Genomic DNA, 15331 nt, shown 5'->3' with positions numbered 1-15331 from the left:
GTCCCTTTTTGTGGGGAGTGGGACTGACTGGATTGCTTCACGGGGAGTCAGCATGGACTCAATGGCCCAAATCGCTTTCTTTTTCATCATACCAGCCTCCCCGGACAGGCGCCGGAATGTGGCGACCAGGGGCTTTTCACAGTAACTTCATTGAAGCCTACTCGTGACAATAAGCGATTTTCATTTCATTTTCATTTCATAAATGACTATCTGCCACTTTGTTTCCCATCCACCTAACCCGTCTATATCTCTTTGCAGCCTCTTCATCGCCTTCTCACAGTTTACATTCCTATTTTGTATCATCTACAAATTTAGATATATTATTCTTGGTCTCTCCATCCAAGTCATTAATATAGATTGTAAATAGCTGAGGGTCTAGCACTGATCCTTGTGGCACTCCACTAGTAATAGCCTGCCAACTTGAAAATGTTGCATTTGTCCCTGTCTATTAACCAATTCTATCTCCATGCTAGTATATTAACCCTAACTCCATGAGCCTTTATCTTGCACTGTATCAAGTATCCTTGGGAAATCAAAGCATTTATCCACTGTTTCCCTTTCATCTCCTGTGGTAGTCAGCACTAGTAGTATATTATATGTATTACGGCACTGCCCGTATATTAGAGGTACAAGGGTAAATCCCTGCCTGCTGGCTTCGCCCAGTAGGCGGCGTATAAAAGTGTGTGCTCTTCTGTGCTGCAGCTATTCTGGTTCCAGCTACAGGAGGCACAACATCTTGCACAATAAAGCCTCGATTGTTCCACTATTCTCGTCTTTGTGGTAATTGACGGTGCATCATCTCCCTTGCCTCTAGTTCCATGTTTTGAGCAGGATTTCGCAGGCCGGTTTGCCCTGGCTCAAATTCTGTTACGGCTGCTAAATCTCACGGGAGATCTATAATGGGATTTGTGCCAGCGAGGTCTCAGTTTGAGATCTTCCTCACCCTTCCACGGGTGACCTGATCAGGTTCATGCACAGAAAGGGCATGAATCTTATTTCTGTACATTACAATATTTTAACATATACTTACGGGGGTTGCTGCCCTAACATCCACCCAACCCTTATCCTCCCACTCAGTCGGCGTGACATCACACCAGTGCGAATCACTACTGGTTTTCAAAAATGAGAACCAGTCGTGACGACCATGCCGGAGGTGTGCGAGGTAGTATAGACCCTGAATGGTGAGGGGCATGGCCGGGCAGTGCCAGATTGGCACTGAAGTGGGCACTGCCAACTGGGCTCTGGTGGGGGGTGTAATGCTGTTCTATTGTGGGGTTGTGATCCCCTAATGTGTGGTGGGAGGGGGGGAAAGATCCCCGATGACGGTGTGGGGGAGAGTCCTAATGATAGCGCTTGGGGGTGGAGAGCCTTGATGACCGCACGGAGTGGTGGGGGGATGGGGAGAAGAGGGGAAAGCCCCGATGACAGTGCATGAGGGGGTGGGGAGAAGGAATAGCTCTGATGACAATTCAGGCAGGACAGGGAGAGAGCCCCAATGACTGCACAGGGGAGGAGATAATGCCCCTCGATACTTCCGTGGTAGTGGGGGGAATGCCCGGTAGCTTGTGGAGTGGTCTGCCGTGTCCGTGGGGGGCATTGGGGGAACCTATTTTAAACACAGACCCCTTAAAGATAGCACCCTGATCTCTGTGGACCTGGCCTTGCCAGCTCTATCAGGCCCCACCCCACCAGAGTGATGCCGTAAACCGTGACCCGCAGATTTTCTGTGCACTAAGTGCCAGAAACCTGGTCTGAAACTCCACTGTGTTCACATCGGTTTTCAGTCAGACCCCCTGCAATTTTGGGGGGAACATTATGTCCGGATAAATGGTTCCTTCTCTGGCTCGCAAACTGTAACTTGTGAGGTGCCGCAGGGGATATTTACAGATGATAATAAATAGGTAAGTAAGCAGGCAGTGAAGAAGCAATAAAGATTTTACAGATGAATATAGATAGGCTAGGAGATTGGGAAAACATTTAGCAGATAGTGTTTAATGTAGATAAGTGTGAAGTTATCCGTTTTGACCAAAAATTAGAAAGGCAAATGAACTAAATGGAAAGCAGATTCAAAATGCGTTGGCTGAGGGATCTGGGGCAGAATTCTCCGACCCCCTGCAGGGTCGGGGAATCGCCCGGGGCCGGCGTAAATCCCGTGGATTCTCCACCACCCAGGAATCGGCGGGAGCGGGAATCACGCCCCGCCGATCGGCGTGCCCCCCGCGGCGATTCTCCGGCCCGAAGTCCCGCCGCTGACAGGCCTCTCCCGCCAGCGGGAATTGGAGCACCTCTGGTGCCGGCGGGATTGGCGGCGCGAGCGGGCCCCCGGGGTCCTGGGGGGGGGGCGCGGGGCGATTGACCCCAGGGGGTGCCCCCACGGTGGTCTTGCCTGCGATCGGGGCCCACCGATCAGCGGGCGGGCCTGTGCCATGAGGGCACTCTTTCTTCCGCCGCCACCACGGCCTCCACCATGGCGGAGGCGGAAGAGACCCCCCTTACCGCGCATGCACCGGTGGTGACGTCAGCGGCCGCTGACGCACCGGCGCATGCGCGAACCGGCGAAGGCCTTTCGGCCAACCCCGACGCTGGGCGGCGGGCGTCAAAGGCCGTTGGTGCTGTTTTGGCACCAGTCGGCGTGGCGGAAACCACTCCAGCGCGGGCCTAGTCCCTAAAGGTGCGGAGAATTCCGCACCTTTAGGGAGGCCCGACGCCGGAGTGGTTAGCACCACTCCGCTACGCCAGGACCCCCCACACCGCCGGGTAGGGGAGAATCCCGGCCCTGCTGTCTTTGTTCATGAATTGCAGAAAGGCGGTATGCAGGTACAACATGTAATTAAAAAAGCAAATGAAATGTTAGCATTTACTGCAAAAGGGCTGGATTATAAAAGTAGAGAAGTGTTGTTGCCATTGCATAGGTTGTTGGGGAGACCACATCTGGAGTACAGTGTCCAGTTTTGGTCTCCTTATTTGAGGAAGGATGTGGTGGCATTGGAGGCAGTTCAGAGGAGGTTCACCAGGTTGATTCCGGGGATGAAAGGGTTGACATATGAGGAGAGATTAAGCAGTTTGGGCTTATACCCGCTGGAGTTTAGAAAGATGACATGGGACCTGATCGAGGTATATAAGATATAAAAGGGATTGATAAAGTAAACGTATGCCAAATGTTTCCCCTTATAGAGCAATCTAGAATGCGAGGTTACGGATATAGGTTGAGAGGCAGTAGATTTAGAACTGAGATGAGGAGGAACAAATTCTCGCAGAGGATGATGAATTCGTGGAACTCGCTATCACATAGTGCAGTGGAATCTTAGTTGTTAAATGGTTTCAAGGAGGAGATAAATATATTTCTGATTTTAAAAATGGATTAAAGAGATATGGCGAACAGGTGAGGAGATGGATTTGAGACTAGGAAAAGATCAGCATGATTTGATTGAATGGTGGAGCAGGCTCGAAGGGCAAAACTGCCTATTAGTGCTCTTAATTCCTATGTCCCTACATTCTGATCATAATCAGTGCATGCATAACACTGCAGATTTATTTTAGAACCCGATGAAGCAGGCCATTTTGAAATGGGGATTTGTTGGATTTTCGTCCCTGAAGTTTCTTCAGTACTCTTTCTCTGCTAATAATAATTATCTTACTTTCCTCACTCTCATGAGCCTCTTGGCTATCTTCTTTATGCAATCAGCATCTCCTACTGTGAAGACAGGCAGAAATGTTTTGTTCAATGTCTGTCATTTCCTCACTCCTCATGATAATTACTCCCGCCTCTGTTTCCTTGGACTAATGTATATTTTAGCTGCTCTCTTCCATTTCATATACCTGGAAAAGCTGTATATTCCTGGCTAGTATTTATTTAAGAAAGTCCATGGAATAATTTTCCAAATTAGCTAGAGACAGGGCAAGGACAGGGTCTGTAAAGGGTGGCTGATTCAATATTACTGAAATCAAAAGTTTTGTCACTCTCTAGTAATTTCTATTATGACTTTTTAATTGCTAAATCAATAGCTTTAGGTTTCCACCCAGGCTGCATCGCTGGACATTTATTCTAATTAAAATTGTGATGTATTGGTCAAAGCTGGTATTTTGAGTTTAAAATATTCCAAGAACCTGTGGTTTGTATCTTCATTGCTGATGAAATTCAGAGATCTGGCTTCATTGTCTTCTGAACAAATATTGAGGTAACTTTGTCACAATGTCTAATAAAACATCATTAATTGACAGCTGCACAAGATAACAAAAATAACTGGGGTTGTGTATGATATGCTTTATCAGAGACCTGTTCTGTTTTTGTCATCACAGCTACTACATATCTGCCAATTGTAGATCATTCACACCACTTTATCTTTCAGTACTTGTGTGTACTAGAACTGCACGACCTATTTATTATTTGATGGTTAAAGTTACAATGTCCCTTTCCTCAATCGTTTAATTCTTTTGTCATTCTGTTCCAAATATTGTGCACACATATGAGCAGTGACTAGATTTTATTGTGCATTAAGGTATGGCTTCATTCTAAATTCATTGAAGTGACGTAGATAGTCAGGAAAGTCATGAAAAAAGTGCTACAGCATTTAAAAAGAATAGGTCCTTAGGCTGTCCCATGATGGTAACCCTTTACCAGCTTAGTGATCTCAATGAATAGTTGAAAATCAAATGATTTTCAATAGAATATTTGAACGGCAGTTAGAGATTTAACCCAAAGAATTTATAGTTAGAATATAAGCAGTTGGTGCAAAAATATGAAATGTCTCGTTATTGTAACAACTGTTGTCAGTTCAACTGTTCCATTTAAAAATAGTCAATCGTCTTGTTTTATTGCATGCAGAGAATGGGTCAAGATGAAGTGGGTTCAGAGGACAGGCGATAAGTGGACTAGTAGTGTTTAAATGATTGCCCCGTTGGAAAATTGAACGGCAGAAGTAGAATGGAAGGAGGTGAAATGAGGTGAAAATACAATGGATTCAATATTGGAGAGGGACAGCAGATTAATATTAGAGGCTAGAAGCTAGAGGCAAGGGGGGAACCTCTGCAGGGTTGGAAGCTGGAGAGGAAAGAAAAAAAGAGAAAAGGGGAAGTAAAAGAGAGTGGTTGGAATGGGGTACATTGGTGCACAGTAAATGAGATGACCAGAGTTTTGAGAGAGGGCAGGCTGGGTGGGAAACAGCAAGGGGCACTGGATGGTGCTGGCTTGAAATTCGAGTTTAGAGGAAATGCAAATACTGGGATAACCACTAACACCAATACGGTAAGGAGTGAGGCCAAGTACGGGAAGCACGGTAGCATTGTGGATAGCACAATTGCTTCACAGCTCCAGGGTCCCAGGTTCGATTCCGGCTTGGGTCACTGTCTATGCTGAGTCTGTATCCTCCCCGTGTGTGGGTGGGTTTCCTCCGGGTGCTCCAGTTTCCTCCCACAGTCCAATGATGTGTAGGTTAGGTGGATTGACCATGATAAATTGCCCTTAGTATCCAAAATTGCCCTTTAGTGTTGGGTGGGGTTACTGGGTTATGGGGATAGGGTTGAGGTGTTGACCTTGGGTCGGGTGCTCTTTCCAAGAGCCGGTGCAGACTCGATGGGCCGAGTGGCCTCCTTCTGCACTGTAAATTCTATGTTTGAAAACATATGCAATCACTATCAGGCTTTTATAACATAGAACATTGAACAGTATGTTAATCTATGATAATCTATGATGAATTAAGGGGAAGATCTGGGGGGGAAAAGGAGGGAAGAGAGATGGGGTAATGAGGATAAAGGATGAATGGAAGAGGGAAGGGGAGTAACGCACCAAGAATGAATATAGAAATACACACAAAACTGAAATTATAAAGGAGAGGGGTAAGTGAAGGGAATATGGAAAAAATAGGAAAGAAATTTTAAAAACACAATTAGGAAGGCAAAGAGAAACAAAAAATCAAATTCTAAACTAAAAAAATCAAATTATAAAGAATATAAAAATAAATGGTAAATTAATCTGTCGACACATAAATAACAAAAGAATAATCAAAAGAAAAGCTTATTATGAAAGAAAAATCAGGATCAGGAGAGAGGAACTAAAGGTTACACATGTCAAACTCAAATATTATAACAGCAAAATATATAAATATCAAATAATTACTTTGCCTGGTTACTTACCAGAGACAGTAAGATGGTGAATATGCTATTAAAAGAAAATATTTTAAAAATCTAAAAGGGGGAAGATCATTTTTTTCAACTCAAATTAAAGGAGGATAAAATGACCAGTCTGGCTGGATTGCATCCATACATATGAAATAATTAGATAAGAAATTGTAGAGGCACTATCACAGATATTCTATCATTATAAAATGGATTGGTAGAGAGCTCATGTGATTCCCAGGTTTAAAAAGGGGAATAAACAGTCCAGGGAACAATCGACCAATTGATCAAATCAGTGATGCAAAAGATAGTAATACAAAAGGGGTGGCATGGGTGGCACAGTGGTTAGCACTGATGCCTCACACCGCCAGGTATTCAGGTTCAATTCCGGCCTCGGGTGACTGTCTGTGCGGAGTTTTCACATTCTCCCCCTGTCTGTGTAGGTTTCCTCCGGGTGCTTTGGTTTCCTCCCACATTCCAAACATATGAAAGTTAGGTGGGTTGGCTGTGATAAATTGCCCCTTAGTGTCCAAAAGTTAGGTGGGGTTATGGGGTTAGGGTGGGGGCGTGTGCTGAGGTGGGATGCTCTTTCCGAAGGCCCGTGCAGACTCAATGGGCCAAATGGCCTCCTTCTGCACCGTAAGGATTCTCTAAGGGAATTCTTTCTCAAAGACGTAACACTGAAAATATAATACAGAATATTCGGCACAGATTCAAAAGCAAATGCTTGATCAACATTATTATACTCTGGAAGAAAGGGTAGATAAAGGTAATTTAGTGGACATAACATATTTAAATTTTAAAAGGACCATCAAAAGGCATAATCAGAACATGTGGCGTTAGGGGCTATCTGGCAACAAAACAAAAACAGAGAGTGGGGGTTAAAGATAGTAATTCAACCTTAGCAACTCCAGCAGGTCCGACACCCCAAATATGGCTCGAGCAGACCCAGCTCCAGATCCACATGAAAAACCTTGGACATGGTGTTAAACACTGTCCTCAAACAACTCCCCAACTTCGGGCAGAACCAGAACATATGAGCATGGCTGGCTGGCGATCTCCCACATTCCTCACATCTATCCTCCAACCTCTCAAATAAACGCTTATCCTCGACCTTGTTAAGTGTGCCTGATACACCACTTTCTAGCGGAATCAGCCCCAGCCTTGCACGCGAGGCCGAGGTATTGACCCTTTGCAGCATTTTGCATCATAGTCCTTCCTCCAGCACCATCCCCAACTCTTCCTCACACTTAGCCTTGATCCCCTCCAACGACTCCTTCACCTCGTCCAGAATCCCACCATAAATCGCAGAGACAATCCCACTCTCCAGCACCCTCACCAATCAGTACCTCCTGCAACAACGAAGAGGGTGGCACCACCGGGAAACCCAGAAAGGTCTTTCTCGCAAAATTCCGCATCTGCATATACCTAAAGCCTTCCTCACACTGCAGCCCATACTTCACCCCCAACTCTTCTGAACTTGCAAATCTCCCCTCCAGAAACAGATACGTCATCTCTTTCACCCCTTTCTCCTCACATCCCCGGAAACTCACAGCCACCTTCTCCGGCTCAAACCGACAATTCCCCATTAATGGCATCACCCTCAACCTTGACCTCAACTTGAAGTGCTGTCGGAATTACCCCCAAATCCTCACCCGTAACCCGATCCCCCTTACAGGACTTCTCCTCTATCTGCACCCACAAAGCCTCCGACTCCTTCATCCAGTCCCACTCTTCCTCAGCATTCGCCGCCCAATAATAATGCAACAGATTTGGAAGAGCCAGGTCCCGGAGTGCCGCTCCCTTTGGAGCACTGCCTTCCCTATCCTCGCTGTAATGAAAAGGGTTTCCTTTACTCCACAACAGGCTGGTATTGGGTGTCACAGATAACAGTGGGTGTCCCTCTCCTGCAGGTGTTGAAACCATGACCCGGAAGTGACGCACTGAGACAGCTTCACAAGAGAGAGGGAACAAGTCTCACGCTTTATACCGAACCAGTGAGGTTGTCCTTATGCCACACCAGTTACCTTGACTGCCACCTACGCCTGTGTGAGTTTTTCTCTCTCCTGTGATGGTGAAATGTCACCCGGAAGTGCCCCACTGGTGCAACTTCACAAGAGAGAGAGAAAGAGGGACCACTGTTTATTACTGACCAGTAGCCTCTCTTGAGTGAGAGTGTTCGAAGCGCTCAGATTCCCTTTTCTGGTCCTTGACTACGGGATTATGTCCTGGCAATTATTGTGACTTGACCAGAGCGGACAGTGAAAGGAAGGTGAGACCACAATAATGGTAGTTTTAAAATAATTGATTTATTCAAAAGAAATTAAGTCTTCTGCAACTCAGATTAACAGCCGTAACAGCCTTCCCGAACAGGCGCCGGAATGTGGCGACTAGGGGCTTTTCACAGTAACTTCAATGAAGCCTACTCGTGACAATAAGCGATTTTCATTTCATTTCAGATTAACCCACACACACAAACACCGATTATGAAATACTGTGTGGTAAACAAGAGACTCAACGGCACATCGAAAATTCTTACAGCTTACACAGATTTACTTTAGCGCCCGCAAACACAGATACACAGATATATTCACTCACCCTCACCAAACCTCAACAAGCTAAACTAATTGGGAGTTTTCTGTGAGCTGGAGGAATATACTCACCGCTCCAGGAACAGGATAGTTAAAAAAAACAGTGACATAGATTTCTTTAGATCTTCTTCCAAGCTGGCCAGTCCTTGCGGCTGTTGTTCCTCCGGTTCCCGTGGTCTGTTTTCAGCAAGGCAAAGCGTGTGTCCAGCAGGAGAGTAGAGTTCTCCCAAACGTTCCTCAAACTGGTCAGTTTAAGGGCAAAACCCTGAATGGGTCAAATACTGACCCTCCCACAGGTGAGTTCCAGAACAAAGGAAGCCTTTCTGATTGTTGACAGGGTGGAAGTGATTAAGTTCCCCAATCAAAAGGTGTCATAATGTAATTTGATTTTAATCGGTGCCCTTACAAAAGCTTGCAATGTCTCTGGTTTCTGCTGGTCTCTTGACAATGGTCGCTGGAGACAACTTTAATTGTTATCGCATTAAGGTATTGTGCTTCCATCTGGCCTGGGCAACAAGTGATTTGCATTTCAACTGCCCCTCTTTGAATGAGATCGGGCTGCTTCATGACTCATGGCCTGTTTGTCTTGATTCAGTTGTCTGCCTGCAGACATGGTTTGTGCAGCAATCTGTCCATTTAAAATGGAATGTCCTTTTCCAACATGTCCGGTTCATTTTTTTTGTCCTTTGATGAGTTTGCTACAACTTACATCGCCACGTACCCTGCCCACACAAATGCCAAGATCAGCCTATCAATCCCTCGTAAAAACGCCTTTGGCAAAAAGACCAGCAGACACTGGAATGGGAACAACAACCGAGGCAAAATATTCAACTTGACTGCCTGTACCTGGCCAGCCAATGACAATGGGAAACTATCCCATCTTCCCAGATCATTCAAGTACCTAAAGTCAGCTGTCGCCACTCTAAATGGCAACCCCTCCAATCCCACCTCTCCTCACGAAGGAGACACCTGCTCTTCCCCAGATTCAATTTATACCGTGAAAAGGCCCCAAATTCCCCGAGCAGCGCCATTATGTCCCTCACCGAAGATCCTGGTTCCTCAATGTACAGCAGTAACTCATCTGCATACAGAAACACCCTACTCTCCAACCACCCCACCTCACTATCCCCTCCATAAGCCCAAGCCCCTCGGTGCAATCGGCAAGAGCTCAATCATCAAACAAGAGGGGGGACATGGGGCACCCCTGCCTCATTTCCCGGAACAGTGGTAAGTACTCTGACTGCGTCTCATTCACCTGCACATGGCCTGTTGGATCCTTATATAGCAAATTTACCCTATCCACAAACTAGACCCAATTCCAAACTTCTCAGTACCGCAAACAGATACCTCCACTTCATTCTGTCAAATGCTTTCTTCGATCCAATGCCACCACCACCTCTAACTCCCTCCCCTCTGATGGAAAGAGCACCACATTCAGCAGTCGCTGCACGTTAGACAACAGCTGCCTGCCCTTGATGAACCCCGTCTGATCCTCCCCCACCACTTTTGAAGACACCCCTCCAGCCTCATGGCCAGTACCTCAGCCAATATCTTGGCATCCACATTCAGTAGCGAAATGGGCCTATGTGACCCACACTCCACTGGGTCCTTATCCTTTTTCAAAAACAATGAAATAGATACCTGCCTCATAGTCCCCGGTAACCCCCCTTCGCTAACATCCACAAAAATTTCCACCTTCAATTGCGCCAACTTGTCCTTGAACTTTTTATAGAATTCCACCGGGAACCCATCTGGCCCTGGCACCTTACCCAACTGCATCTTCCATATCGCTGCCTTCACTTTCTCCAGAACTAATAACACCTCCAACCTGGCCCTTTCCACCTCTCCCCCCTTTGGCCATTGCAACCGCTAACAAATACTCCCTCATTGCTGACTCATTCTCCAGCGGCTCCAAATTGTATAACCCCTTATAAAAGTCCTCAAACGCCATATTCGCCTGCTGCGGAGCCACCATCACCCTTACTGCTCATCCCGAATGCGCACAATCACCCTCGCTGCTGCCTGCCGACGGAGCTGGCCCGCTAACAATCGACTGGCCTTCTCACCATACTCATGCACAACTCCATGCACTCGCCTCAACAAGTTTCTGGCACCATGAGCACTCCGGCTGTACAAGAGAGGAGAATAAGTTCTAATGTCTTTCATAATTCAGTTTCTAAGAAAATTCAATGGGGGGAAAGCTGCCTATCTCCCTGTTTGTGTATTTCTCTCCATCTCCCACTATCTCATAACTCATAGTATTGAGAATCTTTGGGAACAATTTTCATTTCCTTGTTGTCAGTTATTAGCATGAATGGAGCAGTAGGCACATGAAAATGAAAACATCTCATTTGCCACCCAAGGCCTGCTTAACTCGATTTTTGAGTGCATTTCCATACAGTTGGTTAATATTCTCGCAGCTTATTTCCAGGGGAACGTGAGAGAAGCTCATCAAAATATTTAGACTCCACGTTTAGGACCCTGACACAACTTTGTTCTTTCATTCGCAAGAATGCTGGACCAGGGGTCCTGAAAAAGACTGCAGAAGGATGAAAGACATTCCCATTTAGCTTTCCGAATGATCTCTTTATGGCCATGAGGATCATGAATATTCCATCAGCTTCACAAGAAATCTTATCTCCAGGTGCATCACTACCCACAAAATTCCAGATTGCTTCCTTTTCCTTTAAAGACTCTCTCCTGGTTTGCTTCGTGGAGCGGCAGTCTGATTTCTCGGCCAACTAATCAGCAAACTACCTGTCAACACCTGTTGTGCTCTCACCACAAAAATAGCTTGAGTCTCTGGTGAACTTCATTTCTCTTCTCACCACCTGCTAGACAATGGTTAAAAACAAACATTGGTTCCTATAACTCATAGCTGTGAGCAATTAGCGTTGACCTTTTCTAAAAGAAAACTTCGGTACAGGTAATTAGTTAGGCAATTAGCAGGTCGCTCTGGATTTTGATCATTTAAATAACATTGAGGGGCGTTTCTCCAATATGGAGCCCAAGTGTTCGCACCGTCGTGAACGATGGCGCGAACCGGGCCCGGGGATGACCGATTCTGGCCCCCACAGGGGGCCAGCACGGTGCTGGAGCGGTTCATACCGCTCCAGCCTCCTTTTGCGGTGGCAAATGGGCGCCATGCCAATCCGCGCATGCGCAGTTGGGCCACGCCAACCTGCGCATGCGCAAGGGACTCCTTTAGCACGCCGGCCCCAAGTCAACATGGTGTCGGTGTTCAGGGGCTGGCCACGCCAGAAAGTAGGCCCGGGGGGGGGGGGGAAGACGCTGGCCTCCCAATCGGTGGACCCCGATCGCGGGCAGAACCTATCGGAGGTCCCCCTGGTGAAGGCCCCCCCCCCCCCCCCCCCAACCCCACAGTCCACCCCCCGACCGTTCGCGCAGAGTTCCCGCCGGCAGTGACTAGGAGGAGTCTGTCGTACTGGCATGGCCGCTTGGCCCATCCGGGCTGGAGAATCGGCGGCCCCGCCGATTCCAGCAGTCCGCGGCCGGCGCTGCGCAAAACGCAAATGGCGCTGATTCTCCGCACCTTGGAGAATCACGCGCTGCGTCAGGGCATTGTGGCGTGGTTGCGGCGATTCTCCGGCCCGGCGCGGGGCTCGGAGTATCGCCCCCATTAAATCCCAAAAATGCTCTCTCGTTCTGCCTTTAATCCCAATCTTTTTCTCAGCTCAATACACCGTTTAAAGTTTATTGGACGCAAAATAAAAGTACAAGTACATCATCATTCAAAATGTATTTCTGTCACACACATATTGAAACACTGTAACATGCATCTATACACACACATAACCACTTTAAAATACATACTTGGCATAAAGTTTATTTTATTAAGGCTCTTGCAATTTGTTAATTTCATAGGATCATAGAATGTTTGCAGAACAGGAGGTCATTCAGCCCTCCCTGCAAGAGCAACTCACCTAGTCCCATGTTCCTGCCTTTTCCCACAGCCCCGAAAATCTTTTCTCGTCAGATAATTATTAAATTCTATTTTGAAAGTCACAATTGAATTTACTGTGCATCCTAGGTCCTAGCCACTTCATGTGTGAGTGCTTTCCCTTGTGTTACTTCCTTTGCCAATCATCTCAAATCAATTTCCTCTGGTTCTTGATCTTGCCAACAATGGGCACAGTTCTCTGTCTACTCTATCGAGACTCATCATAAATTTGAACATCTCTATCAAATATTCTCTCAACCTTCTCTTCACCAAGGAGAACAGCCAAACTTCTCCAATGCAAATAACTGAAGTTCCTCCTGAGGAGAAATATTCTTGGCACTTGGAAAAATTCATAGTAATCAGGTAGAGTCAACATGGTTTAGTGAGATTGAAATCATGTTTAACCAATTTATTGGAATTTTTTGAAGTAGTAACATTATGCTGTGGATAAAGGGGAACCAGTCAATGTACTTTACTTGGGTCTCCAGAATACATTTGATAAGGTGCCACATAAAAGATTATTGTGGAAAATAAAAGTGCATGGTGTAGTGGGGTAACATATTGGTATGGATAGAAGATTGGCTAGCTAACAGGAAACAGGAAGAAGTCTTACAACACCAGGTTAAAGTCCAACAGGTTTGTTTCGAATCACTAACTTTCGGAGCACTGCTCCTTCCTCAGATCAATGAAGAGGTGGGTTCCAGAAACATATATATAGACAAAGTCAAAGATGCAAGATGATACTTTGAATGCAAGTCTTTCCAGGTAATTAAGTCTACAGGTCCAGGTGGAACAACTGAACACAGGAAATGCGTATGTGTTAGGGGACGAGACTAACTGACACCATTTCTCTCTACAATGCTCTCATATTCCAGGACCCATGGTCAACGATCTGTCCCAATGTCCGTGGAACTGCTTTCCACAGTATTCTCATCCCTTCCTCATGAGTACTGCTGGACATGGAGACCCCAACCCAATATTTTTAGATCCCAGGGCCACTGTTATAAATCTATATCCTTGGTAACAAATTACAATAATAAAACATATTTTGTTTTACCATCAAACAGAAAATTTCCATCAGCAATGTTTGCATCACTTAAAAAGTGGGTGGGAGACGGGCAAAATTCTCCCCTACCCGGCGGGGCGGGGGGGGGGGGGGGTCCCGGCGTAGCGGAGTGGCACCAACCACTCCGGCGTCGGGCCTCCCCAAAGGTGCAGAATTCTCTGCACCTTTAGGGGCGAAGCCCTCACATTGAGGGGCTAGGCCCGCGCTGGAGTGGTTGCCACCACACCGACTGGCGCCAAAACCGGCAACAATGGTCTGTGACGCCCGGCGCCGGGGCTGGCCGAAAGGCCTTCGCCGGTTCGCGCATGCGCGCTGTGGGATTCTCTTCCGCCTCCGCCATGGTGGAGGCCGTGGCGGTGGCGAAAGAAAAAGAGTGCCCCCACGGCACTGGCCCGCCCGCTGATCGGTGGGCCCCGATCGCGGGCCTGGCCATCGTGGGGGCACCCCCGGGGGCCCCCCCCCCCCCCCCCAGGACCCCGGGGGCCCGCTCGCGCCGCCGATCCCGCCAGCACAGAGGTGGTTCAAACCACAGCGGCGAGAGAGACCTCCCAGCCGCGGGACTTCGGCCCATCCGGGCTAGAGAATAACGGCAGCACAGAAACCCGTAGCCTCCAGCCGGCCCCCGACATGGTCTGTGGCGGGATTGGCGGCACGCCGATTTTTTGCGGGTGGGAGAATTCTGGACATGGCAGGGGCAGGATTTTCAGCGGCCCCGTGCGATTCTCCGACCCTGCTGGGGGGTCGGAGAATTTCGCCCATGTGTAACCAGAGGCCTCCACAAATGCTCAACCTTGCTGTCTATCCGAAAATACTAGATAAATTACTTCAGGAAATATTACTTACTGTGAGAAAATGTCCCAAAGAATTTTTCTAGATTTAAAACATGGAAACAGTGCGACAAATTAAATATCAAGTGAATATACAAAAATAATTGAGTACTCTACACAGCTTCTGGAATTTCCCACTCGAATACAAATAGTTAATGCTCCACATACCAACTGCAGCTGGGTAAACAAATTTAATGGAAAAATTACTCATTTTTCAAATTATAAATGTAAACATTGAAAGAGTGGATGCGACTCTCCGCTATTGATATTAAGTGCTCCCGCCAGCGGAAAAACCGGAGTGTTTCCCACGGGTCACAGACATGGGACTCTCTTACCTTTAATATGGTAAATTATTCATAGCGGCTCGCACGCCAACTGACCTGCATTTACTGATTTTGGGGTACAACTTTCAATGGTGCCCAGATCCCAGCATCTAGAGAAACGCCCCCACCCTCAGGACGACCACCCCGACCCCTAAGCAAAGAGGGGCAACCTCCTCCCACCACGGATAGAACTGATCACCCCCCACACCACACACGCATGAGGGTGACCAATGTTCCCCATCAGCCCCCCTCCTTTCAGGCTCCGCCCCTTGGCATTGCCATCAGTGAACTGCCCCCTAACATCCTGACACTGACCCTCTGATCTGGCCTGATGGATCCCAAGGGGGATCAAGGAGGTATGTCCATGGCTCATGTGCCCTTCTGCCACTACCAATTTGCAGAGGGAGGGTCCCCCAATGGTTCTGGAGGTTGGGTGGGCTGGGGATAAG

Source organism: Scyliorhinus canicula, chromosome 2, assembly GCF_902713615.1.
Source record: "Scyliorhinus canicula chromosome 2, sScyCan1.1, whole genome shotgun sequence".
NCBI classification, from domain to species: domain Eukaryota; kingdom Metazoa; phylum Chordata; class Chondrichthyes; order Carcharhiniformes; family Scyliorhinidae; genus Scyliorhinus; species Scyliorhinus canicula.
This window is presented reverse-complemented; position numbering follows the sequence as displayed.